Source organism: Anthonomus grandis, chromosome 12 (assembly GCF_022605725.1).
Source record: "Anthonomus grandis grandis chromosome 12, icAntGran1.3, whole genome shotgun sequence".
NCBI lineage: Eukaryota > Metazoa > Arthropoda > Insecta > Coleoptera > Curculionidae > Anthonomus > Anthonomus grandis.
In genome coordinates this window covers 18,502,185-18,529,373 of record NC_065557.1, presented here as the reverse complement: position 1 = coordinate 18,529,373, position 27,189 = coordinate 18,502,185, and positions in this window count along the sequence as shown.

Here is a 27,189-nt window from a genome sequence, read left to right as displayed (position 1 = left end):
TTGACTTTAGTATATCTGCTGTGGATATCTAAAATATTAAAAGTTACAGCAAATGTAATATTAATAAATATCTAAGCATTATTGGTTTTATTAATTAAAGATTTATTACCAGATAATTTTTTTTAAAATAATGCCACAATAATATATGGTGTGACTGTTTAATGTTGCCTGAAAGCCATAAAATTATAACATCAATTTAAACAGGTTATAATTGAAAATTTTTAAAACCATCAAAACGTCCAAAAATAAAAAACTACTACTTGCATATAATACTTACGTATAAATAACATTTGTCCGATTTACAGAAATAGTATAAATAAATATAATCCTTTCTAAATCTATATCGGCCGCTCGGAATTATTTAAATCTTGATTATTACATAATAATTTTATAGAGAATCATACTGATATTTTCCATTGGCTTGGAAAGTAACAAATTTCTATGCAAGAATTAATAGTGTGTTAAATATCAGGCATTTTTCATTAAATGAGCTGCGGTATTTTAGAATTTTATTGTGATATATCAACCCTTGTTGCATCTGTTTTAATATTTTGAAAAATCTTATGAACTGCAACTTTTCAGTCAACTTAAAAGAAAATTGGTTTTGGACAATCCTCGAAAGATTTCATTATTTTAAAGGTATTATATAGGTTTTTAATTAAATAAGGTTACACATTTTTAAAAATTAAAATAATGATATAAATTATAGATCAGATTCAAAACATAATAAGAACGGGTGTATAAGAAAAGAAAAATAAAATAAGGTATGTTGTTTTAGTTGGGTAAAGTGATTTAAAGTGTGAGAAAATATTATATAAATCACTCTTACAAAAGCATACATATTTCAAATAAGTCAATTTAAAAAGAAAATACAAATACTACTCCGAAATTAATTATCTCTATCTAAGACATGCCAAAACGTGACTACAAAAATATAGTTATTCAATTAAGCCTACGGCTTCTAATTCAAAAACAAACCAAACCTGCGTAGGTAATTAGATAATTACAAAGAATCCTTTGTAGTATACACATTTTTGCCAAATGTCCAACAACTCTCAATAGCTGACGCGTTAATTTGTTATTTGTAGCGAGTGGGATTATTCGCCTGTCAGTCAATCTAAGCTTTTACTTTTTTTCGGCAGGAAATGACCATGTCGAAACCTTAGTATTGCATCCCACCCACTTTAGCTCTCTTCCCTAACTCTAGCTAATTATTGTCATGTCTGCTTAAAGGGAAACAACACAAAAACGACGACCTACCGTGTTGGCATTGGCACGTAATTTATTACCACTCTCTTTTCGCTCTTTTCTCGGAGCTTAATTGCTTTTTTTTCTAGTATTTTATATTCATATGAGCGAGTAAACATCACAGGTATTAAATTTCGCTAATGAAAAGTGGTATTTATTCATAAAATTAAATAGACTCAATAATATTAAAGTTGCATGTCTCTATGATTACTGACAAAATATATTATTAAGAAAAGAAGATTAAAATAATACGGCGAAAGATGCAGACTGCCAAAATAGAATCTTATTTCTGCAAAACTTAAATGCTGTTTTAAGAAAATATAAAGACGGTTAAGCCATCTGACCTAACAACTTCTATTCAAACTTTTTTAAGACCTATTCATGATTAAGGAATAAAATGGATATTAATAATATTTACCAATGTTTACACATCAGGAAAGATACCTTAAATTTGGTCGAAATCAAATGCAAAGACTATAGAATTATTAGTCTACATACAAAAGACACAATTTGAATTTCAAGACGTTTTGGGTAGTCTTCGAGACAGTCTATTTGCTTTTATTGCGGTTTTAATAGATCATAGAGTAAGACAAGGATGCAAACTCTCTCCTAAGCTTTTTAACACGCAAGCCTTAGGTGAGAAAGGTAAAAAATAAAACCATACTAATCAATAAAGATCGTCGTGGTTAGATAAATTGCAGACTTCAAAGATAGTTTGGAAAATTTGTAAACTATCATGACATCCATATCAAATATTATCCAGGACGTTAAACTAATCTTAAGTATTAGCACAATAAAATACCTAGTTGTCACTAAGTGTCCAATATTAAATGCTCAATTTTTTATTATTTAGACTATTGTACCCATATTATGGGAAATAAGAAAATGTAAAGCTTACTCCAATTTACTCTTCGAATAGGAAAATAGGAATAGAGAAAAGAAGAATATTCTGACTTGAAAATTTGGTACATAAATGTTTTAATACATTTATAGGTGATTTATAGCCTGTCAACAAAGTGAAATTAACCATATTAATATACAACATTTGGAAAGAGTAGGTACTGCAAGGAGTCATGCTGTAGATAAAATATATTTGTATTTATTTTTTTTATATGCAGTGAATCTTAAAATCGTAAATGGTAAAAAAAATTCGATGATTGATAGCAGTAAAATATTTATCACGGCTGTGATATATAGAAAATAAAAAATTTAATTTCCCGTCGGTTTGGAAATAGTAACCTAGTTATCATAGATTGTTAGCTCCTAAAAAAGTAATGAGAAAAAAATCGCTTATGTTTGTGGAAATATTAAGATATTTGTCACAGCAAAAATTTAAAAGGTACATGGAAGCAAAACCAATAAAAACTTTTGTTTTTTTTTATTAGTTTATAATAATTTATTGTCTTTCTGCTCCTGATTGAGAGGAGAAATTTAAAGAATTTGCGATAAAAAAATTAACATTATTTTACAGTGTGTATCAGCTAAATCAAATTAACCACATTTGTTATATAATTAATGGGTTCGAAAAAAACCTCAATTAGTGTTGTTAGTTAAGCATTTTTTAAATATTTTTTCTTATACAGGGTCTGTCATATAACGGTAATCAATACTTATGTATAATATCCTATATTTATCTCAGACTTGAAGAATAACTTAAAAATAATAAGAGATTTAATAAAAAATTAACATTAAAGAAAGTAACTTACATAATTTGAAATATAAGTGAAAACTAAGCTGAACATGATTGCTGCGAACATCTTGCCAAGATTCTAATCCTAAATTAAAATGTCTGTTGTTTCTTGACCTTTCAGGCATAACCTATCTAATTGCAAACTTTTTTTTGTCTTAGGTCAGCTAAGTTAAAAAGGATTTAAGATATATATGTAAGGCATTTTACATATCCCCTAAAAAGTCTAATTGCGTTAGCACAGACGATCGAGCAGGCCATTATATGGATCCTCGCCTCCCTATCCACTGATTTGGAAGTATTCTATAAATAATGATTATCATTTTAAGTAATAGTGTGGTGATCTATCTTGTTGTTGTTGAGATCGAGATCATATTATAATCGCTATTCGGATTAGTGTGTCAAAATTGGTAGTTGTAGCATCTGATTCGCAATTCAAATTGTCATAAATAAAAAAAACCTTTAATATTTACTTCAATAATTCCTATTTAACGATTAGGCTGTTCAGAGTCTATTGAGTGTTTTTTCTCCCGTCTATTAAGGATGCATTTTATTCTTTAGAGATTTGGTAGCGTCAAATATTGAAACTAATTTTTAATAAGAAGTAGGTGGATTTACCTTTAGCATAATATTCAATTTGGTATCTTGACTAGCTTTATCAGCTGCTTTTTTAATGTTTATGGAGATGTCAATAAAAAAAGGAAATTCCGACTTATAAAACACCTTTACCAAATGAGCACAAAATACATAACTACTCTATATTTTTACGCCCCGTAAATGAAAAAGAACCTATAAGAAATATTTATAAATTAAATAAAAACCACTTCCTTACCTGAACCAAATAAGATTTTATCTGTTCTTATCAAAAATATACATACTCACATTCTTAAGCCTTTAACACACAAAATTAATTTATCGTTTACACATTTTAATAATCCATCTAATTAAAAAACATCAATCGTAATACCTGTTTTTAAATCTGTAAATAAGCAAGATATCAATAACTACAGGCCCATATCAGTTATAAATAATTTTGCTAAAATATTTGAAGTGGTTAAAGGAACGATTAGTAAATTTTCCTGATACCAATGGATTATTTTATAAGAAACAATATGGGTTTCGAAATCAAAGATTTATAAATCTTTTAAAAGCATATGACACTGTTTTTCATAATATATTATTCGAACGGTTGAGGACCATAAAACTAGAGATGGATCTCCAAATTTAATAAAAATTTGCAAGATCTGCAGCCAAGCGACCAAAGTCAATAAGTACTCCAAAAATAATAGATTGTGGTGTTTCTCAAGGCACAGTTCTGGGACCTGTCAGAGGATAGGTTATTTATATTATCAGAAAGAGTTCTGACATATATAAATATTATTGGTAATACTTTCTAAAACTGTACTAATGTTGTCTATGCAGATGATACTGCACGTCCTTTTTCTGGAAGGTCTTGGGAAGAGGCATATCAGAGAGCAGGGATAGGTTTTAGTGGCGTGCATCAGTGGCTGGATGACAATTTATTGAGCCTTAATTTGTCAAAAACATTTTTTTTATTACATTTTCATCTACATTATCTGACGAGCCAAGTCACAAGTGAGAACCACATCCAATTTCATTCAGAAGAATGTAATAAAAGGCCCACATGTGGTTGTGAGAAGATCATTTGAGCAGATAAAATTAAGTATCTAGGCATATTTGTGGATAAGCATCTAAAATGGAATGGACTTCACTTATTTAAATGAAAAAATTCGCAACATATTTTACAAGTTCTACCAATGACATGAAATCCTTAACACCAAAATGTTAATTATTTTTCATACCTCATTGGTAGAGTTGATGCTTAGATGCGGCATTATCTGTACAATTCTAACTCAAGAAAGCTTTGTATTTGTCAACATGCCACTTTAAGAATCATGTTCAAAATGAATTTTAGGTACCCGTCACATCTTTTATTTTACGAAAATGATCTTAATCTCTATTTAATAAGATCTTTATAGCAAAACAATATTGGTGTCCCATATTTGTCAACTGCAGCTTATCAAAGGTTTACAACATATTACGGACCCACTTTATTTAATAAACTACCCAATAATATTAACGTTAAAGCTTAATATACAGTGCTTTTCTTTGAAGTCCCCCCCCCATTTATTTTTTGAACGGGTCAAAAAAAATTTTTGAAACTTGGCATAAGTAAATTGGTCTATAGATACTATTTTTCACTGTAAACTAGGTAGTTGTAAATTCCAAGATGGCGGCTGGGCGACATCTTGAGAAAAAATTTTAAATAGAAAGGGGGGTCGTGTGGTACCTCATTTTAAAGGTCTCAATGAGTACTTTATAACCCTGAAATATTAGACCCATATCTTAACTCGTTTCAAAATGGCGGCCTAATAAAAAAGTATTTTTTTTTATTTTAACGTTTTACATTTTTATGATTTTTGAATAGGTAAAAATCAGTGTACGAAAATAAATGCGTCACTATTTTATTTTGACATAAAAACGACAGTTCTAAATGTCAAAATAACACATAAGCGCCATCTTGAATAAATGCATTAAATAGAAATCTTGTGTTACCTCATTTAAAAGGTTTTATTGAGTACTTTTAATATTTATTACATGGACTCGGTGGACTCCGTTTTGACCTGTCTAAAAGTAACAGCCAAAAAAATACACTGTGCTCAAGTGCTCCTCTGAGCTGGCAGGCCTGATTCCACCCAGGGCTGTTCCGGCAAGAAGGACGCGTCTAGAAGTTGCGGCTCATCAACATCGAGTCCACCTGCCTATCCCAAGAACGTCGCTGTATCGGGACTCATTCATCTGGAGAACATCTTCTTTGTGGAACGGGCTTCCACCTCACATATTTCCCGACGCATACAACCTGCAGCGATTCAAGATATATGCCCACAAATATCTTCGCGCAAGCACCACTCCAAGAGTGACATAGGACTTTCCTCTTGTGCTTGTGTTTACCATAAAAAAAAAAAAATGTTGAAGTCGCTTCTTTTTCCACTATCTAGCGCCTCACTCTCATTGCATTTTTATTGCATGTATAATAATTATTATTGTTCTATCCTTGTCTTTGTTTTCCTTGATTTTTATATCTGATATCTTACAACATGTATAATTTTCCTAGTATTTTAGAGGAATTCATGGCATACAAGCCCCAATATGTACAGGGTGGCCAAATAAGAATGCGAGGTACTGTATCTGGGAAACTATTCATCGTAGAAGCTTGCGATAAAAAAATTTATTACTAAAATGGCCAAGAGAATGACCTGGAAAATATTTTAAAGTTTCTAAAATGGCCGCTAGGGGGCGCAACTGCAATCTTGAATCTAGAAAACTGATGTTTCTGTAAATTTTGCTGAATTAACCTAACAAAAAAATAGCTGATTATTAAAGCAGAGACTAATCCAAACCTTTTTTATTCGAATAGTTTTGCTGTATCTCTAAAAATAAAGTGGTGGGGAGTGTTCAAGAGTTGGCTTAAAACACACCCTGTATACTAAAAACGCCTTAGCCGATTTTATGAAACTTGGGCTAGTTGAAAAGACCTATTATTAAGCTACGAATATTATTATATTTCATGTTTTTTTAGTTTTACATCTCGCCGCTAGAGACGTTTTTTCGGCTTTCTGACACAAATGACTAATTTTCTCAAAAAACTTAAATGCGTTGATGTGATTTTTTTTCATAGAAAAATAGCTAAATGATGTCTAAATAATCTTGCGAAAACCGCAACTCGATATCTTATTCCTAACCTAAAATATAGGCCAAAGAATATTTTATACCCTTAAATTTTAATTTTTTTATACTAATTATTTTGGAATTTTTTAAAATTCACTACTTTTGAAAACAAAATTCACCATTTTTGAAAATATTACCTAATATCACTAAAAGGTAAGTATTAATAATGCTTATATCAAAAATCAGACCTATTTTATATTATATATTCACTATGGATATAATACGAAAAAAATAATTATTAGAAAGCAGGCCATGGAATGCAACAAAACAAATGTATACTCAAATTATAAACATTCCTCAAGTTATCAATAGTAAGTTGTCAAAAGTTTAACGTTACTTGAGCATTTTTTGTTTTTGCAAAATGCGTTTTACGAACGATGAAGCTGTTGATATGCTTGTGGTTTATTTTGAATGTCTTCAAAATGCTGCAGTAGCAAAAAGAGTTTATGCTGCTCGATATCCAAATCGAAGTCTTTGCGATATTAGATTTTTTCCCCGATTAGTGGCGAACTTACGAGCCAATGGTAGTTTTCGGCCTAGGTTTCAACGGCCAAGAATAAGAAGAAATGTGGACAATATTAACAGCGTACTGGGATATATTGAAGGAAATCCTCATGTTAGCACAAGATCATTATCCCTTGAATTAGGCATATCAAGAACAACGATTCAAAATATTTTGAAGGACAATAGGTAAATTCTAATAGCCATCGCCATATATGGATTTATTTAAGTTTAGCTTTTTTTTTTAATATATTTATAGAATGCACCCATATCATGTTAATTTACATCAGGCATTGGAAGAAGCAGACTTTGACCGTAGGTTGGACTATTGCCATTGGATATTAGGCATGATACGCGAGTACAGAGATTTTTTATTTAAAATTCTTTGGACCGATGAAGCCACATTTAATAGTGACGGTAGAGTCAACCTGCACAACATGCATTATTGGTCTGCAAAAAATCCGCATTGGTTGCGTGAAGTTCAGCACCAAGGGCGCTGGAGTTTAAATAAGTGGTGTGGTATACTTGGAGGCAACATTATTGGACCATATTTTTTTGAGCAATCTCTAAATGGCAATGTTTTTTTCGACTTTTTGGTAAATTAATTACCGTTGTTGCTGGAAGATGTGCCACTGGAAGTCCGGCAAAATTTGTTTTTGCAGTTGGATGGTTGTCCAGCACATTTTGCTAGGAATGTGCGAGAGCATATTAATAACATTTTTCAACAGCGGTGGATTGGAAGAGGAAGCCTGTTTCCATGGCCTCCGCGATCCCCAGACTTAACCTGTCTTGATTCCTATTTATGGGGGCGGTTAAAGGACTATATTTCAGACTCAGCCTACGACTAAAGAAGATATGAAAACCGCATTCGTAATGCAATACATACCATACCGAGAGCCGAAATTGAAGCTGCAGTTCTATCTACCCATGAGAGGCTTCAGCAATGCATAGAGCGTGATGGTCAACATTGCGAGCATTTACGGGGGCATTGAAACCCTTTCTTTTTAAAATCGGTCCTTTATAGGGCCACAACTTATATTATAAAAGAAATTCGAAATAAATTATTTTGTATTTTTTATAAATATTAAGGGATTTCCATATAAAATTTTCTTTGGCCTAAATTTTAGGTTAGGATGAAGATATTAAGATGCGGTTTTCGCAAGCATATTTAGGCGTCATTAAGCTATTTTTTTGTATAAAAAAATTTATACCATTGCATTTAAGTTTTATGAGAAAATTAGTCATTTGTGTCAGAAAGCCGAAAAAAGCCCTCTAGCGGCAAGATGTAAAACTAAAAAAACATGAAATATAATAATATTCGTAGCTTAATAATAGGTCTTTTCAACTAGCCCAAGTTTGATAAAATCGGCTAAGGCGTTTTTAGTATACAGGGTGTGTTTTAAGCCAACTTTTGAACACCCCCCACCACTTTATTTTTGGATATACAGCAAAACTATTCAAATAAAAAAGGTTTGGATTAGTCTCTACTTTAATAATCAGCTATTTTTTTATTAGGTTATTTCAGCAAAATTTACAGAAACATCAGTTTTCTAGATTCAAGATTGCAGTTGCGCCCCCTAGCGGCCATTTTAGAAACTTGAAAATATTTTCCAGGTCATTCTCTTAGGCATTTTAGTAATAAATTTTTTTATCGCAAGCTTCTACGATGAATAGTTTCCCAGATACAGTACCTCGCATTCTTATTTGGCCATCCTGTACGTTTTGGGGTTTAGGCACTACTCTTTCCTCTACCACTGGGTTACAACATATCCTAATAATTTATAAATTTTTGTGTAAAATAACTCTAATGAGATTTAATACTAATGCTACATATTAAGAATTAGTGGGTAGTACTATTAAATAAATATACAGGGTGTTCATTTAAAAACTTTCCACCACGGATTTATCGAAAACCTCTGTTTAAAAATAAACAGCTTTATCAAGGGGGACAACTTTCTAACCTAAAATTACTTTACTCCCTTTCACCTATTGCCCCTTAAAAATTTTAAATAGGTCGATTCGTTTTCGAGAAAATTAGAAAAATATTTGTTTATCTTAATTTGTTCACACAGAAAACAAAAACATGAAAATATCAGTTTTTATTATTCAGTATTTTTTTTTTTTAAACAGTGGTTTTCGATAAATCCGTGGTGGGAAGTTTTCAAATGAACACCCTGTATATTATAATAATAATAATATATTATAATAATGTTGCTGGTTTGTTTTTAACTTAAAAAAATTATATACAACATTATTCAAAAACTAAATTCTGACCTTCAACATTTCGCGTTAACACCACAAAAACTGCATTCAACAGGACCGTAGATGCAGATTAGGCCAACCATAAACGTCATCCATCATTTCCAGCGACGAGTGTAATAGCAGCGTTTGATTCAATTACGTTTTATATAATCTGCACTCGAATGGACGAGTGCATTTGTCATGGAAAGTTTCGGCTGATTTGACAACGTTCTATATAACGACGCCCGGCGTCGCAGGATGCATGCGACGCTGCTGTCATAGTCGAGGTGCACGGCTCGTCACGTCAACAAATCACATTAAGCACAAATAATCACATTACACTCTCTACTGATTTATAATTCGCTACGTTATTTTGGCGACCTTTAAACTCTATGTTACGCCAAGTTACTTATGAATGGCATGTATCACCCTATGACATGAGCTATGATTAGCAAATCTGACTTAATTTAAGAAACCTTTTCCTAAAGCTAAATAGTAAATATAGGAAACATTTGGTTCAAATTCTATTATTTGTGTTTATTTCTTCTTTAATTATTATAATTAGTTGTTTAAATTTATATAATATTAATGATATAATTACTTAAAAAACCAGTCCAGTATATAGAATAAAAATAAAAAGAAAAAAGTTTTCGATATATAATTTCAACCCTTTTTAGTTTTCCTTAAATCTTAAAATAATTAAAAAACTAAAATTAAAATAATTTTTCTTGTAATATTACGGGGTTTTTCTTTCGTTTTTTACAAAAATAATTTCTTAAAAATTATTTTTTTTTCAATGTATGAAAGCAATTAGATTTTGTCAAATAAAGTATCTTCTGACGATATCGCTTATTATAAGTACGGATCAGAGGCCTTATATTAGGGCTCCAGTTTCTACGTTTTGCAAAACATAATTATTAATTTGCATTACCAAATGATACTTAGTGATAAATGCAATTGAATAGTAGAATAAAATCTACCTTAAAATCATTCTCATTGAATACCCACTCAGTAAAGGATTAAAATATATTTATTGACTAATTTAGAAATTTTGTATTTAAATGAAAGTAGCAACCTAAAAATGTTAAGGCTCTTATGAAATATATTCATTTAATCATTAAAATAAATTATGATAATTTTTTTGTCCGTTATTATATTGTTTATATTTATTATATTTTTAGTTATTATAATTCAGTTACACTGCAAAATTAATTATGTTTAAAAACAAAAAAAATAAATAACCTTTGCTAGCCTAAGCAAAGTAGGTTTCTGAAGCGTATAGTATTTACATTTAGTTATCTGCCCCTGACATCTATATTCAAATTTCAGGGAGTTTACCTTTTGAAATCTGAAGGCAGAGTAGGGTAAGTTTGTGGCATTATTTCCAAACACTGGCAATATGCAAATAAGGGCAGTTTCGGCAGTTCGATACCTGCATCGGTCAGTTTAGTCAACAATCCATTAAGGGCAGTGAAGCCTGCTTTGCTCCTTCCTTTTGTTAGGTTTAGCAAAGACGATGGTCTTTTGCTTACTAAATAAACAAAAACTATATTAAATTATAGTTTTTTATTATACTTTTCCACCTCAAGAATAACAGTCATTATTTATTTGTTAATAATAAATCATTTATGATTTTTCAAGAGTAGATATTAGAATATATAAAAAAATATGTAATAAGTAGTTAACTTAATATTAAACAAAAAACCGCCTTTTGCTCATTACTCATTGCCTTAATCATGAAAAATTAATATTTCTTCTTGATTTACATCAGAAAAAATCTTTAATCGCCAATTGATTGTAAACATACGGGCCTACGTTTTTGAAAAGCAAGGTACTTAAATTCCTCACTTAGTTCCAAGAAGATTTTTTTATAATTTTCTGAAAATGAACATATCCCTTATAAGCCTATTGTATATATATCAATGAGTAACTAAAAATACTTCGATCATCCTCCACTAAATTTATTTAAAAATTATAATCCGACATGTTTCGGACATATAACCTGTTCCTCATCAGGGATAACAAATTAAGGGGTTTCGTCAATATATCTAACAGATCTAGTGCCTCAGACAAGGTTAAAAGGTTAAAGCGACTAAAAATTAATATAAAAGTGGCATATTAAGATACGTGATAATGGGACCAAACATGGATTTACAAAAACTTTAAAATTACATCATTATAATACGATAATTGTTTTGTAAACAAGAACTGAGAACAAAAGTTATATATTCTATATATATATATATATATATATGTATGTATGTATATATGTATATATATATATATATATATATATATATATATGTATATATATATATATATTTATATATATATATATATATATATATATATATATATATATATATATATATATATACAGGGTGTCCGGAAAGTCAACGATAATACTGAAGGGGCTGATGGAGCAACTCATAAGCACCCAGAAAAACATAAAATGACCTTAGTAAAAAATCGATGGTTTCCGAGATATTGGCACTTTAAATCCTACGCTTAAAAAATAGATATTTTTTAGAATCTCTTTTTAGCTATGCAACACTGAATAGCCATTTTACTGATCAAAGACAAACATTAAACTAAACGGCCAAAAAATTTAATAAGGAATCTTTTCTAAAATAAAGTATTACTTATTTTTATTTTTTAAACTTTGAATTTGACCGCTCATACTGGACCGAAAAATTGTACGGCAACCCGGCTAATACCTTTAAAAATTTTGCTCATTTAATTTAATTTTAAAATTACCCAATATGTTTTAAAAAAAAGCTTTACTGTTTATGTGATAGAGTGAAAGATAAACCAAATCTACCTTATGAAAAAAATAAAACAAATTTATAATTATGTTATGTTCAAAAAATATTTTAATTTAACTTAAAAAAAAATTAAAAATCAAATAATATCTTCGAACTGTCTACCATCAACGCGAATGCAGGCGTGGCATCTTTTAATAAATGACCTATTGATCCATCTTGCATTCCTGGCCGCGTTAAGATCTTGGGCTGCATCATTTATTCGCTGCCGTAATCCAGCAATCTTATTTATTGGTCTTGCATAAACCTTCTCTTTTATGCAACCTCATTAAAAAAAATCGAGGGGGTTTAGGTCTGGAGACCTGGGAGGCCATAAAATTGGACCAAGTCGGCCGATCCATCTGTTGGGGTATGTTTGGTTTAAATACCGACGAACTTCATGGGCATAATGTGCCGGGCAACCATCATTTTGGAACCACATTATTCGGCGACTGGCCAAAGGAACATCTTCTAAAAGAATTGGAAGATTGTTTCGACAAAAATCTAAATAAGCCTGCCAGTTCAAATTTTCTGGTAATTTAAATGGGCCAATTACACGTCCGTTCAAGATACTGGTCCACAAGTTTACTTTAAATCATAAGTGTGCAAATTGTGCATATTCATAAAGCCATCCTTTTTGAATGTACTCTCTTCCGACCACAGTATATTATTTAAAAAAATTCGGATCCTCTTGATTTTTTTGCAACATTCTGCGGCAAAATTGTATGCGTGGTTCGTAGTCTCGAGGAAGTAGGCTTTGCACTCGTTGAACATGATAAGGGTGATATTGAAATCGCCTAGTGATGTCGTTTACTACCGATTTCGGTATCTCTGTTCTTCTTTCGATTGCTCGTGCCGAAGTAGTCGAATCATTTTCAATTTCCTCTAAAACTTGATCAACATAATCAATACGAGGTCTTCCCTCTCACACAGGAGCATGAGGCATTCTGCTTTCGGAATATGAGCGGTGAACATTAATAAATACACGATAGTCAGGATATCGGGCCAAATTCGAATATCTTTCTTGATAAAGATTAGATGCTGCTAGAGCATTTCCTCTGCATTCACCATAAATGAGATGCATGTTTGCATATTCTTGGGCGGTATACGGCAAGGGCATAATAAATGATTAACCAATAAAACAAACAGCTCAAAGAACACAATCAACAGGAAAAGGAACTCAAAAACAAATCCAAAGCAAAAGGTATCAGAAACGTTAGGATACAAGCAAAAAAGTAGTTAGTTCACGGAATACTGTAAACAAACTAAATTCCAAAAATGTTTGTTGTTTATTGATATGGTGATAAGAATTGCCTTCGCTCTTGATTTTTTTAATTTTTAAGTTAAATAAAAACATTTTAAACATAACTTAAAAATGTGTTTAATTTTTTTACAATGATATTATAAGGTGAATTAGGGTTATTTTTTACTATAACATAATAATATTAAACTGTTAAAAAACACTTCGGTAATTTTAAAAAGTAGATTAAATGAGCAAAGATTTTAAGGTATTAGCCAGGTTGCCGTACAATTTTTTTGGTCCAGTATGAGCGGTCAAATTCAAAGTTAAAAAAATAAAAATAAGTAATACTTTATTTTAGAATAGATTTCTTATTAAATTTTTTGGCCGTTTAGTTTAATGTTTGTTTTTGATCAGTAAAATGGCTATTCAGTGTTGTATAGCTAAAAATAGATTCTAAAAAATATCTATTTTTAGTGCAAGAGTGCAAACAAACGACTTAATAAAATGCAACCCGTTCAAAAGTTATTGGAAGACATCCAGATCGCAGAGTTCAGTTCTGTGAATTAATTATGAACGCCATTGACGAAAATCGCATAACTTCGGAGTGGATCCTTTTTTCTGATGAGGCTACATTCACCTTAAATGGCCATGTTAATAAGCAGAACTGTCGCTACTTGTCTGACGAGAACCCACACTGGATAAGGGAAACTAATACATAATATCCCCAGAAAACTAATGTTTGGGCTGGCATAATTGGCAGGCAAGTTATAGAGCCCATATTCTTCAATGATACTTTAACTGGGGAAAGATATCTAGAATTTCTTGAACATAAACTTGTTCCAGTCTTACGTGCCTTATATCCGAGTCAGTTCGATCCAGATTTGTATGATGAAAGAATCTGGATGCAACAAGATGGTGCTCCCCCACATTATGCCCGTAATGTACGCCAGTATTTAGATGACAATTTTCCAAACAGATGGATTGGTAGAAGGGGTGCAATCGAATGGCCGGCACGTTCTCCCGATCTCACCCCACTTGATTTTTTTCTGTGGAGACATTTGAAAAGTCAAATTTATATGAGCAAACCAAGAAACCTAGATGAACTCAAACAACGTATTAGGCAAGAAATGCGACAAATATCTCCAGAAGTGTTAGAAAATGTCAGAAACGAATTTTATTATTGTCTTGGGCTTTGCCAACAAGTAAATGGTGCTCATTTTGAGCACCTTATACATTAAAAGCAACTTTTAATAATTTAATGGTTTTTATTTTTTTTTGTATTTCTCCTTTAGATAATCACAAAAGTAAATAGGGCAATTTAATCAAGAAAAAGGGCTCTTTTCAATGAGAGTTTAAAAAAAGTGGCTTTCCTTTAAAAAAAAAAAAGTTGGGGTTAATTTAGACCCTCCCTTTAGGTAAAAAAATACAAAAACTATCTTGAAATGTGAAAAAAAAATAAACAAAAATCGACGGGTCTCAGGAATTTTGCGAGATAAATTTTGATGAGTTTTAAATGAATTTATTCCAGTTAAAGTCACCACTGTATAACTAAATATATATATATATATGCTTATCCACAGGTCTTACCCTATTTTTGAACAGTTGCTTAAAGATCAAACTGGTAAACTCATTTTGTGGGATGTTTTAATAACCAATGTTTTTGATGTAAATATATTCATAATACTTTCTTCTGGTTCTTGGACATTTCTCATACATAATTTTTAATAAGTGTATTTTGTGTTGGGAATTTTTGTCCATGATAATGAGGAAAAAGCTCATCTAAAAAACTTTTTATTATATTATATATATAAAAATACAAAATTATTTATAATATAATTTAAAAATTCCATTCCATTCCAAGGTATATTAAAATTACAAAATTCCAAGGGAACTAAAAGCCATCATAAACTTAAACCTTTCATAAATAAAAGTTAATAATATTTATGAAATTCGTTGTAATGACTGAATAATAGACTAAATAGGTACTATGAAAATCGCAGAATTCCACTCACCAGCCACTGCGCATTAAGCACCCACACATCTAAATTTTAAAATCTTACAGAATCTAATAGAGACAACTTAAAGAAAAAATTTTTATACCGATTTTTAAAGAAAGAAAACATATTCTAAGTAGATAAAATCTGATCCTCCTTAAATTCACTAATTTTATTTATACTTAACAAAGCTTAATAGCAGCAGAAGACCGCTGCATTTAGTAGTATTATTACTTAAGAAGACGGGATTTTGATAACCTATCCACTTTTATTTATGTTAGTTAGCTCTAACTAATATTTGTGTTTTTGCACACTGGTAAATCGTATTTAATATTATAACTTTCAATATAAAAAAGAATGTTTAAATTACAAAAATGTTAACTAATTAAAAAAAATCTGATATAACCTCAAAAACAAAACAAAAAAAAAACGTATAAACTTACTAAAATTAAAATAAAGCAAAGTTAGGCATATTTTATGGGTAATCTCAATGATTGAGTATTATGCTACCTTAACAAATAATACCTTGCTAAATATATTTATTCGACGTGTGAAATTATCCGAAGTGGAAAGTAGTAATGAAGTATCGAAGTGGAATTATCCGTCCTAATTACATAGATAAATTCCTAACTGATGTGCATAACCTAAATATTAGCCAAGGAAATCTTACAATAGCTTTAATTTCAATATAATTTTAAGTAAATAATTTAAGCTTAACAAAAAATTAATATTAAAATTAGGCTGCTTTGTTTCAGTCAATTACGTGGGTATTAATAACAAAATATATTGTTTATTAATTTTAATGAATTTTTTGAAAATGCGTACATTGTATTTATTAATTTTTAATAAAAACACGTTAATGTGTATCTAATTTCTTAATTTTTCCTAAAAAGTTTCAAATTTTATCTTATGTTTTCCATGTGCTTATTCTATTCCGGTTTCTGGTTTGAGTATGGGTATGTTCTTTCTTCAAAAGTAAGTTTAATAATAATTTCAGAAATTTAAATAATAAATTATCATTATTTATTCATCACCCATTGGTGGCTTAAGCATTAGTAGCCGGATTTCTCAAGACTACTAAGGTTATCGCTTAGACAGTGTGCACCTTACAATAGCTGTTGTTCCTGGAATTACCACTTTTTGCATTCAATAGATGGCTAAAACCAGTACTTTTAGCTCTTCTAATCGTTTGAGCATTTTTTTGGTAAGAAATCCGTTGACCAATATAATAACATGCCTAATTTCAACTGTTTGAGTTCGCCACATGACTTCAATATCATCGGCCAGTATTTAGTATTTTTCGTTCTTCGTTTCTGTACGCTTTATAAATGTTACCCTATAGAGGAATCAATAATGACTACTGGAGATGAATATCCATATAATTCTTATGATGAACAAGGTTACTTCGAGAATCAACCCCCAGAAAGTGACTATACTGTACAACATGCTCCTTATGAAGATATTTTACTATAGTTAATTTATATGGTTTATTGTGAGGTACACTCCAGACGGTTTATATTGTTGTGTCCCAGTATATCTTTACTTCTTTTTTTTTCAGTATTAATTAGGGTTTGGACTTATGCATCGGGGTTTCAGTACTTGCTAGGTTTGGATTTTAAGCAATGTGTTAGTGCAATACTTTTTCTAACCTTTTATGTTGGATTGTGTATGCTGCGGATGCTAGACAAGTGCAAGTGAGCTAAAATGGTGGATGGACTCTTCTTCTTGATTGCATAAACGACATTAAGTGAATTCAACTGATTAGTTCAGGATGTATTTTTTGCAGTACCTTTTTTTATACTAAACTGAAATAGGTACTTGAAATATACTTTTTTAGGAAAATATTATACTCAGAATACTGCGATTCTAAAGTTATTGAAGAAAATAATAAAAATTAAAGCTATATTGACATATTATTTTTGACTTGTATTCTTTACAGGGACATCTACCTTAAGCAATGCTATAAACAATATTCCATAGTTGGAACGGCTCACTTATACTGCAGGAATTCATTATCAGACGGAGATCAATTGCTCCTAGTAATCGCTTTCGAAATTAAAAAATGTTTGTTTAAAAATAATATTGCTATTATATGATTAATATATTTAACCATGTTTCACATAGTGGTTCTAATTTATGAAATCAATTAGAATGGTAATAAATAGAGCTATTGATAATATTCATTTTCGAGTTTAATTTTTTCCTTATAATTGCTCGTTCTTGCTCCATCTGCTGTTTCTTTCTAAAAAAAGTAGTTGGCGTTTTCTTATTTATTTCTAATGTAGCCTCTGCAATTAATCTTAATAAAACTACTATAAGTCAGAAACCTGACAATTACAAAAATAAAACATTATAAACTGTGATCATTTAAACGAAGAGAACTACTTTGATTTGATTTAACGTTCTTTGTCCACTTTAAAGCAATGTTTAAAAATAGTTCTCAACAGCTAATATAAAACAGGAAAGATTAACTGCCGCTTATTTATTTCAACGTCCTTATTTTGATCGCCTATTTACTAACATATTAAACACGTCTACTTCTCACAATGGCCGCTTTGTCTTTGTAATTCTACCTTAAACCACTTTTTATGACAGGAGGCATTAAAAGAATCCACACATGTTTTACTTAAGTACTGGTGTACGTTGCAGGGTATCGCGTGTCATTTCTCCCGTTCTCACTCTTTTGGATTCCTTTTATCCAGAGGCGTTTTAAAATCATTTTTAAAATGTAATTAAATATAATATTCAATAAGCTTTAATTTATTTTATTTTTACTTTGAACATTGTTACGTATGTTGATGCTGACAATATTGTAATTTTAATTTTTATAAATGCTTGGGTAATTTTTGCGACTTTTATCAGGTGTATCTTTAGTACTATTACAGGTTTATATACATCTAATTTTCCATAATATTTATTTTTATAAAACCTAAAATCACAATTTTCACAATTTACTTAATTAAATTTGAAAAAATAGGTGCTATTAATGTTAAGATAGAGAATAAATACTTTAGGATGTTTTTGTGTATTAATATCTCGCATACTTTGCTACTAAATTTTTTTAATTATTTCTGTTTTAACATCAACACGTAAATAGTAAAATCTCTTGAACACAAGATTTAAAATATTTTAAATAAGACTTTGAGGTGTTTGCTAACATTTTAGCTAGATCGTAGTAACGGTATAAATTAATTTTAGGTTTTAGTAACAGCACCCCAAAATATTTTAGACAGACTTCGACTTTTATTATCGAAGAATTAACTCTAAAGATGTCTTGTTTGTGGTTATGTAAATAAGATTATTATATTAAATTAGATTAGAAGTAAAATGTATGCATCTATATGTAATTGAACATATGTATGTAATATTTCTTATAAATTTTTAAAACAAGTTTGGAAAACGCATATTTTACAGACAAATGGTATTTATGATATCTAGATCTACCAATATTGTGAACTATAAATATTTTTATTTTTATGAAATTTGTTTTGATGTGATCAGTAATTTAATTTGATAAGTACTTTTAAAATAATAATTATTTTCTATTATTCGAGTTTTTATATTCCTTATTATATCTTCTTTATTATTAGTATTTTGTGTTTGTTTGAATATAATTTTTAACTGTCTGTTTAGCTTTAAGTAATAAACTAAATTTCTGAAAGAAACAATCATTCAAACAAGATAAAAACTTGGACTTGAAAAAAACTGGATTTAATTTTTCTGAATAATACAGGCTGAAATCCTACTTAAAAAAGTTACATACTAAGATAAGTATAGCAATTACACATCATAACTATTCAATAGGTCCAACAAGACTCTTTTTTACTCCACTATTATAAAAAAAATAATTTTTCTCTTTGTAATTTATATTTTTTCCCCTTATGATAACCAATAGTAAGATATAATTTTTAACTTTATTTTAAATTTAGCACGACTTTTTGGTTGGAAATTATCTCTAACGGTTACAAGTTTCTACAATAAGTAGAAACTAACAACAGTAACTATTATACAGGCTTATATACTAGACAGTTGTCTAGAGGTGTATGATGTCTAGTTATGTGTGAAGCGCATTAAATTTTGCAGTGTCCTGACAGTAGCAGTTCCAATTGTTGTGAATATCAACACTGGCCTGGCTAAAGTTTCGTTGGTTTCACATGATGAAAGTTGCTTCCAGAAATCTTTTTTTATTTTAATATTAATCCTTGCACAAAATCTTTGGTTTTGTCTAATGCATATTCGGGCCATCGGACAAAACGTGTTCTGATATTTCTGTACTGAAAATCTCTTATTCTTATTTTCATATCTCACCTATGTATGACGCTTCATATTCTTAGGAGGTTGGTATACGCAATTCTTGGTATTTAATAGGCCAATCTTATAGGTTCTGGCTTAGTCTTCGATAGTAAACCTCGTATCATTTTCTTCGAAGTTAAGGCAGTCTTTATGTTAAATGTTTGGCGTCGTTAAAAATCATCCAATATCCACCAGTTTTTGTGACTCTTTCCTTGAAATCTCTGCTGCTTTTTTAATAGTAGTCTTCATTAGTTTGCTTAAATGCCCATTTTTTTGTAAGGCTTTGGGGATGTTTTCTATTTCCCTGCTGAGGTAAACATTGTTATTGCATATTATGGCTGCCCTCCTATAGAGATATTTAAATAATTCCCACCATTGTTGAATCAGGATTATTGAAGTTGCAGTGTATGTATTATCCTATGTGTGTTAGTTTGTGATAGACTATGTGAAATCTTGAGGCGTCCGTTCTTGTTCTTTACAAGAAGAGTAGTGCCCACCCAGTTTCTCACTTCATCATAAACATGATGCTTGGCCTAATGTTATTAATGCTCTGAACACTAAAGCTTACTAGCTTCTCAGTGGTTCTAAAATTATTAACCCGAAGGAGTTTGACCACATGACCTGAGCTTCATACAAAGCAGTCTGCATTCCTTTGTAGTGGCTGGATATGTTTAACATAATTTTGGCAAATTCTAATAATTACGAATACCTGGAACTGGTGATGGATGGCTAAGGGATTCCTTCTTTTTGTGTTTTAGGAAGCTGTAAAAATATGGTGGCTTACACGTGTGTAGAGTAAGTTTAATCCGCAATACGTCAGAGATATAGGTAGAATAAGAGCTCTGTAAATTCTTCCTTTTGCTATTTATGGGGGATTTCTAGTCAGTAGTACTCACCTTTCTTCAAGACTTCTTCAAATTTCTTATTATAGTTTTCTGCATCCAATATAACTGTTATGTAGCCCTTGTGTGCTGGATCTTTATATTGGCGTTCTTTTTTAGACCTTTGAGTACAGTCTGTTCCTGTATGGTGATATTTGTTCTTGATGGTTTCTTTATGAGTTGGTCCAGGGCATCTTCTTATCTAATAGCAAAATTTTTTCGCTTCTGCTTAAGGTAACCAAATAGACTTTATGGAAGTGATAACATCCAGGACCGATGGCTTCGATAAGGTCGTAAAATCAAGTACTTTACTTAAATCCTTGACTCTTGGTGTTTAAGTTTTAAAGCTCCTCTCAACTTTTGACAGGTATAGCCAATCTTGATAAACGTTGGCCCATAGTCTTCATCTATAGTAAGTTCTTTGATTTCCTGGTACCGTTCTTGATGGTTAATCGCGAGCTGCGCATTTCTATTTCGATAGTATTCGACAGCATTCAAGTTGCGATCGTTACAGTCCTTAACTTGCGCGTTTTAGAATACGCTCTGATCTTGATCCTGACATCATGAATTTTAATCAACAATCGACCGGTATGATATTGTTATCCCCGGCTTCTCGTAATAAGTTAATGTTCTCTTTCTCCTCGTTTAATTTGATTCGAATTTAATTTGAAGTTTTTTAAAAAAGACGGATATATTGGACATAAAAAAAACTGGTTTATTTTCTGGAAATATAATATTAAGCTTAGTAGGGAGCTATCGGCCTCTTGGTCATCAGTAGTATTAACTGTAAGTATAGATAAGAAAATATCAATGTTTTGAAATATAGGTAACAGTAAAATTGAAACATTGTCGAGTTTTACTTATCTATTTATTTGCTATAGTGAGCAAGTTTCTACATTTGCTATGTTCTTAGGTTTGAATAAAGATTACCAAATAGAATATATATTTTATGTTTTATTTGCACCTTATATCCCATCTTATTGGTTAGCTGACAGGTAAGTATAATTGCTCTTTTATTTTTAACTGCTTACATGTTTGGTTTTATTTAAAGTTTCTAAATTCCATGCATTTTTTTGAACTTGCTTGAATTTTTTGCAGAATAGGGCAGAAAGCATTTTTCAGACAGAAGAACTTTGGGCAGTTTGTGTCTACAAATTTTAATAAACGAACTAAATCAGCTTTATTACCCTGTTCAGCAATATTTATAATTTTAGAAATGTTCTTGTTCATTTCTATGTATAGGACTTTAATTTCTTAGGATTTTACTAATAATAAATATTTTTAATGTACGTATTTATAATAATTTACGTTTCCTCCGCCTCTGATTGTAGGTGATCTTTTACGGTGTTTGCTGTATGTGTCTAGTGCTTTGATGTTTATAGAGTAATAGATCTATTTCTGAGGGAATTTCATTATTCAGTGCAATTCTGTGAATTACCGTCTTTTTACGACTTTCGGACCGCAACCTTTAAACGGGTAGTCCGAGATTCAAAGTATAGGATGCATAAACACGTCGTAAAATATGAAACGGTCAATAAATATAGAGTGTATATCAAAGTCGGAAATATAGTTCCGTAACTTAAGCGTATTTCCATATATTTTTTTTTTTATTTTGACAGCGTCGCTGAAAATTATGTTCATTTTGCATAGTAAAAGCAACATATTTTGGGATTGAGAAGTCTTAATTCTATTTATATTTATAACTTTTACAAAAATATAAAGAGTCAAGAAAATATTTTAAAATAACTTGTAATTGAGTAGAAAACAAAAGATTTATTTCGGAACAAATTTAAAAATTTTTATTGCAATTATACCGAAGAATTGGGGTGCAGCAAAATCAGGTAGGAAAAAGGATCCTAATTGCAAGCCGTATATAAAAGTTGGAAAAATAATCAACAATATTGAAAATGAGCTTAACTTTCTGAGAAGATATGCGGAATGCTATAATTATAATTGCTCTACAATACTTTAGTAATATCATAAAAGACCAGAGGCAAATATGGAAAGAAATGTCACGAGTAGCCAGAGGTCTCGTTGCTCGTTGCTCCAGAGAAAGCAAACCCAACCCAACCCAACCGAACCCAACACAACTTCCAGAAAGCGGGAGAATTTCCTGATAATGTCATCATAGTCGTAGAGTCACTAGAATAATGTGTTATAAAAAAGTGCCAAACTACCTAATAGAGTCGTAAGTAAGTAGCAGAGGGCTAGAGATGGCATTTTGATAAACATTGGTAATAAACATGATATTAATTAAATGATAGACCTTGAGATTGAGATGAATAGTGAACTTATCTTCGCCCCTCACATTATTAAAATTACAAAAAAGGCTGTTGTAGTGAGCTTCAATCTCTCTCATATAATAACTATGATTGGTGGTCCACAAAAATAGAAAACCAAAGAAAAGGCTACTATAGACTCAAAGGCAGATAAAAAGTATAGCATAGTTTTTAAAAGTCTGAATTCAATAGTGGCAGGCGTATCCCTAATAGATCTTCTGCCTTGAGAAAGAAACAAGATATTTAGTAAGTTAAAGGCTTGAGAGCTATCAGCGAGCAGTAAAAACAAGTTTTTCTGTAACGCAAGTTCTGAATGAACATGAAAACTTTCGACCGTTTCTCTATTAATTTAGATTATCAGACAATACAACATATTCAAATTGTAATGCAGAAATAGGTGACATAGAATATGGAACACTGCATAAAATGAACATCATACAGGAAAGTGCTAAGGACCCAGTAACGTGGAAATAGATGGTGCAAAACATCCCATATTTCACAGCAAGAAATAAAACCCGTAAAGACCCAGATAGCTTATTGGATCATACTGAATAAATTTGTGGATTGAATGTTAACAGATGAGATAAATAGAAAGCACTAGAATGATTTTTTTACCAAGTAATTATAGACAAGGCAGATAAGCTGAGATAAGATATATCGACTTTCGACTAATGGTGAAGATACGCAAGGTCATTCCATCCACAGTCACCTAGAGTGTAGAAAGTGGTGGTTTTAGTAGGTTACCGTGCAAACCAGTGGAATCCTACGCCATTAGGGAAATTTAAATTTTAACAGTAAATCGGCCATTTGAAGACATTATATATAAAAATTACTTTTAAATAATTTTAAAACTAAAAATATTTAAAAAAAGATGTATTTAGATAACTTAAGCTAATTTTTTCCATAAAATTTTCTTGAAAGTTAATATTTTTTGTTAAAATTATATAAAGCGCTGTAAATTAACTGCAGCAAAATTAGTGGTTTTTCATATAATTTAATTTAGCAGAAAATGAGGATAGTCTCGTATAAAAGTGACACATAAACACGGAATGAAATTGTAAAATTATATTAGGAGATGTGTTTATTATTGTGATAAATTATCATCATCTACATGTTGGTAGCGTTATTTAGAATGCAAAAATTTACATTATTGGTATGAGGACATACAAGTTTAATAAATTTAGCCAAAAAAATACATAAATCGGTATAAAGAATTTGTTGAAATTTTTAAGATATTTAAGTTTCTTTGCAATGCTGTAGCAAAACTTGGACAAAGGACCTTGCTCTTTGTCTTTTTGTTACCAACTTTTGATTGCCTTACTTGCATTGACTGTATGTCTACTTTTAAATTAGTTCATTAATATATTCCAAATGAGTTACTTATTTTATTGGGTATTCACTTATGCGTCACTTATAGCAAAAATCAATTTAGAAAATACGATCTCACATGCTCAAAAATTGAATAGAATATAAACTTATTCACGTATTTGAAAGAAATCTGAACTTAAATTTTTAATTATCTTTCGTTATACCTAATTTAATTAAATTTCAATATGTTTTAAATACAATAATTTACTTAGAGTAAAATAGATTTTATTTTATACAGATTTTACCTAATATATTCCAAGATAAATAACAAAACTATGTAATTGCAGCAAAACATGATTCTCTTTAAATATTTACGAAGATTTTATTTTATTTTTGCTTTACTATAATGATTTACAATAAAATAACCTTAACCAAAGTAAACTTTTGAAAGCCACATTCTACTTTTAAAAGTAAAATAGCTGTAACGTAAGTTAAATTAACTGGGTAACTTGAAATAGAAAATAAAAACAATACAAATAATTAACGTAATGAGCGTTCGGTGAATCAGTTGTACGCTGTGTTTAATTCAAAATCAAAAATTGCTGCCTAGCGTTTTCGGCCATGGGCTATCATCAGAGTTAAGGATATTTTTAAAGCAACGATAATATTTAAAAACGGTACCTAGTACATCTTTTCCCATATCTTTTTAAGTGCTTAAAAAAACAACCAAATAATTAATTTTTTACATTTTTTTAAGAACATAAATTTGCGTTATGTTGGTGGATGCTATGATATCGACAAAATAAAACAAACAAAGGTAATGATATTAAAAAAAAAAAGTAAATCTTTGATTTCAAGCAAATAAGAAAAGAAAATACAATCTAATTTATATTTAATTTAAAATTGATTTATAATAAATTATGGTTACACTTATTCTTAAACTTCTTCATCAAAAACATCTTCTTTATGAAAACTTTTTTTATCCTATAATAGCCTAATAGCTATGTTTTAATAGAACTTAATTTTGACGTTTTATTACCAATCTAATAAATGGTTTACAAAATTTGTTGCAGACATATGATAATCTGAAATATATGAAAAAGTCTAAGAATCTAAAGGAATATTGCTTATTAATTTACTAAATACTAGTAATTATATTATTTTATTTGCAAAAAGGGATCTTTAATGTTTGTATGTAATACAAAAATGTTATGCAAAAAGAAGACCAGAAATGGGTAAAAAAAAATCAAAAATTCATACCAACAATTTATGGACTTATATAGTACTAAATTCTAAATACTAAAATGGTTCCTACAACTGAATTAATATCTGACCTTTTGTTTTTCTTGTAAATCATAATTATTTTTATCGAGATAAATTTAAAGTCAATGTAAAGGTTCTTTCTTGAATAAACTGAGGTCTGCAAGTGCTCCCTAGAACCAACTAAATAGAAATATAGACGATTTAAAGCTGACACGTTACATTAATAAACTCCATTATACGCACCCACACTTGCCTTATGACGTATCAATAAAAAATTAAAAATATCTTTTTAAAAACAAATTAAACAACTTCCTAAATACCGAGAAGAGAAAAGAAATAAAATAAACATAGAATGTCTACAAATTTATTATTATTTTAATTTTTTTACGCAGTATCACAAGAGAGTTGATCTGGTACTATACAGTGGTACTATGTAGTATGTAGTATGTCTGGTACTATGTAGTGGTACTATTCATTCCCGTCGATTCTTATTTTAAATTCCTCTTTTCTTTATGCAAACTTTGTGTATACAGGGTTGCTTAAAAATAAATTTTGACCATTAACTTTTCTTCTTAACCATTTTTTTAAATAAAAGCACCTTTTTTATTTATTTTTTAAATTTCGCCTAAAATTCTACGTATGATTCACGCATCATACCTGTTCCAAGTCAACCGTTATCAAAAAAAAACATGGCCAAAAATTATTATTAATGGTCGCACCTTATCTCTGAGTACTTTTATAAACAGCCAAAATTCCATTCATTCGTGTTTGTTTTATTGTTGGCTGGTGACAGCTTATTTTCATAGAAACTGTATGACAGTTGTACGCCAAACAGATATTGCCAAGTGTACGAGAAAAGTTGCGGTTATAACAATGGTGAAGTTAACAGAACGAGAAAAAATACAAATTCTGTGCATGGTTGGGTTTGGTGATAGAACACGTACTCAAAGAGAACCTTCTCGATGTTTTATTTAATTTATTGATTTAATGAAATCCATACTAATCGTCTTCCAATATATCAAAAGGTGGTGAGTAGAGTAGAGGCTAAATTTAAAGAATTCGGTCATGTTAGAAATCTGTCGAAATCTGGTCGTCCCGCTTAAGGTGAAAATGTTCAAAACAAGTTGTTCAAGTTTCTTCAAGAACTAAATGTATGATATGGAACAGTGCACAAAAGAGCAACAGGTCAACTTTAACGGGACAAGTGTGTGTGGTTACAAGGTGAGTATTTGGCTAACCCTACGTTTTTGAAAAATATTTTATACACCGATAAGGCAACATTTACTATAAACGGCATTGTGTCATCTCAAAATATTAGAATGTGGAGTAACGTAAATCCCTATTGGGTGATACAATGTAAAAGGCAGTATTCGCAGAAAATTAACGTATGGTGCAGTACCTTGAACGAACGTATATTCGAGCCGTTTTTCTTTAATGAAAATCTAAATGGACTTAATTTTCCTCAATTTCTGGAAGGTGATTTTAGTGATGTAATCGATAATTTGCCGTTAGCCGAAACAAGAAACTTACATATACAATTTGACGGTGCGCCTATTCACAATGCAGTGGTAGTGCGGAATTGGCTAAATCTGAATTATCCGAATATATCCGATGGATAGGACGAAACAGTCCATTAATTCAGTGGCCAGCACGTTCCCCCGACTTTTCTCCCTTAGATTTTTTTCTTTGGGGAACTCTTA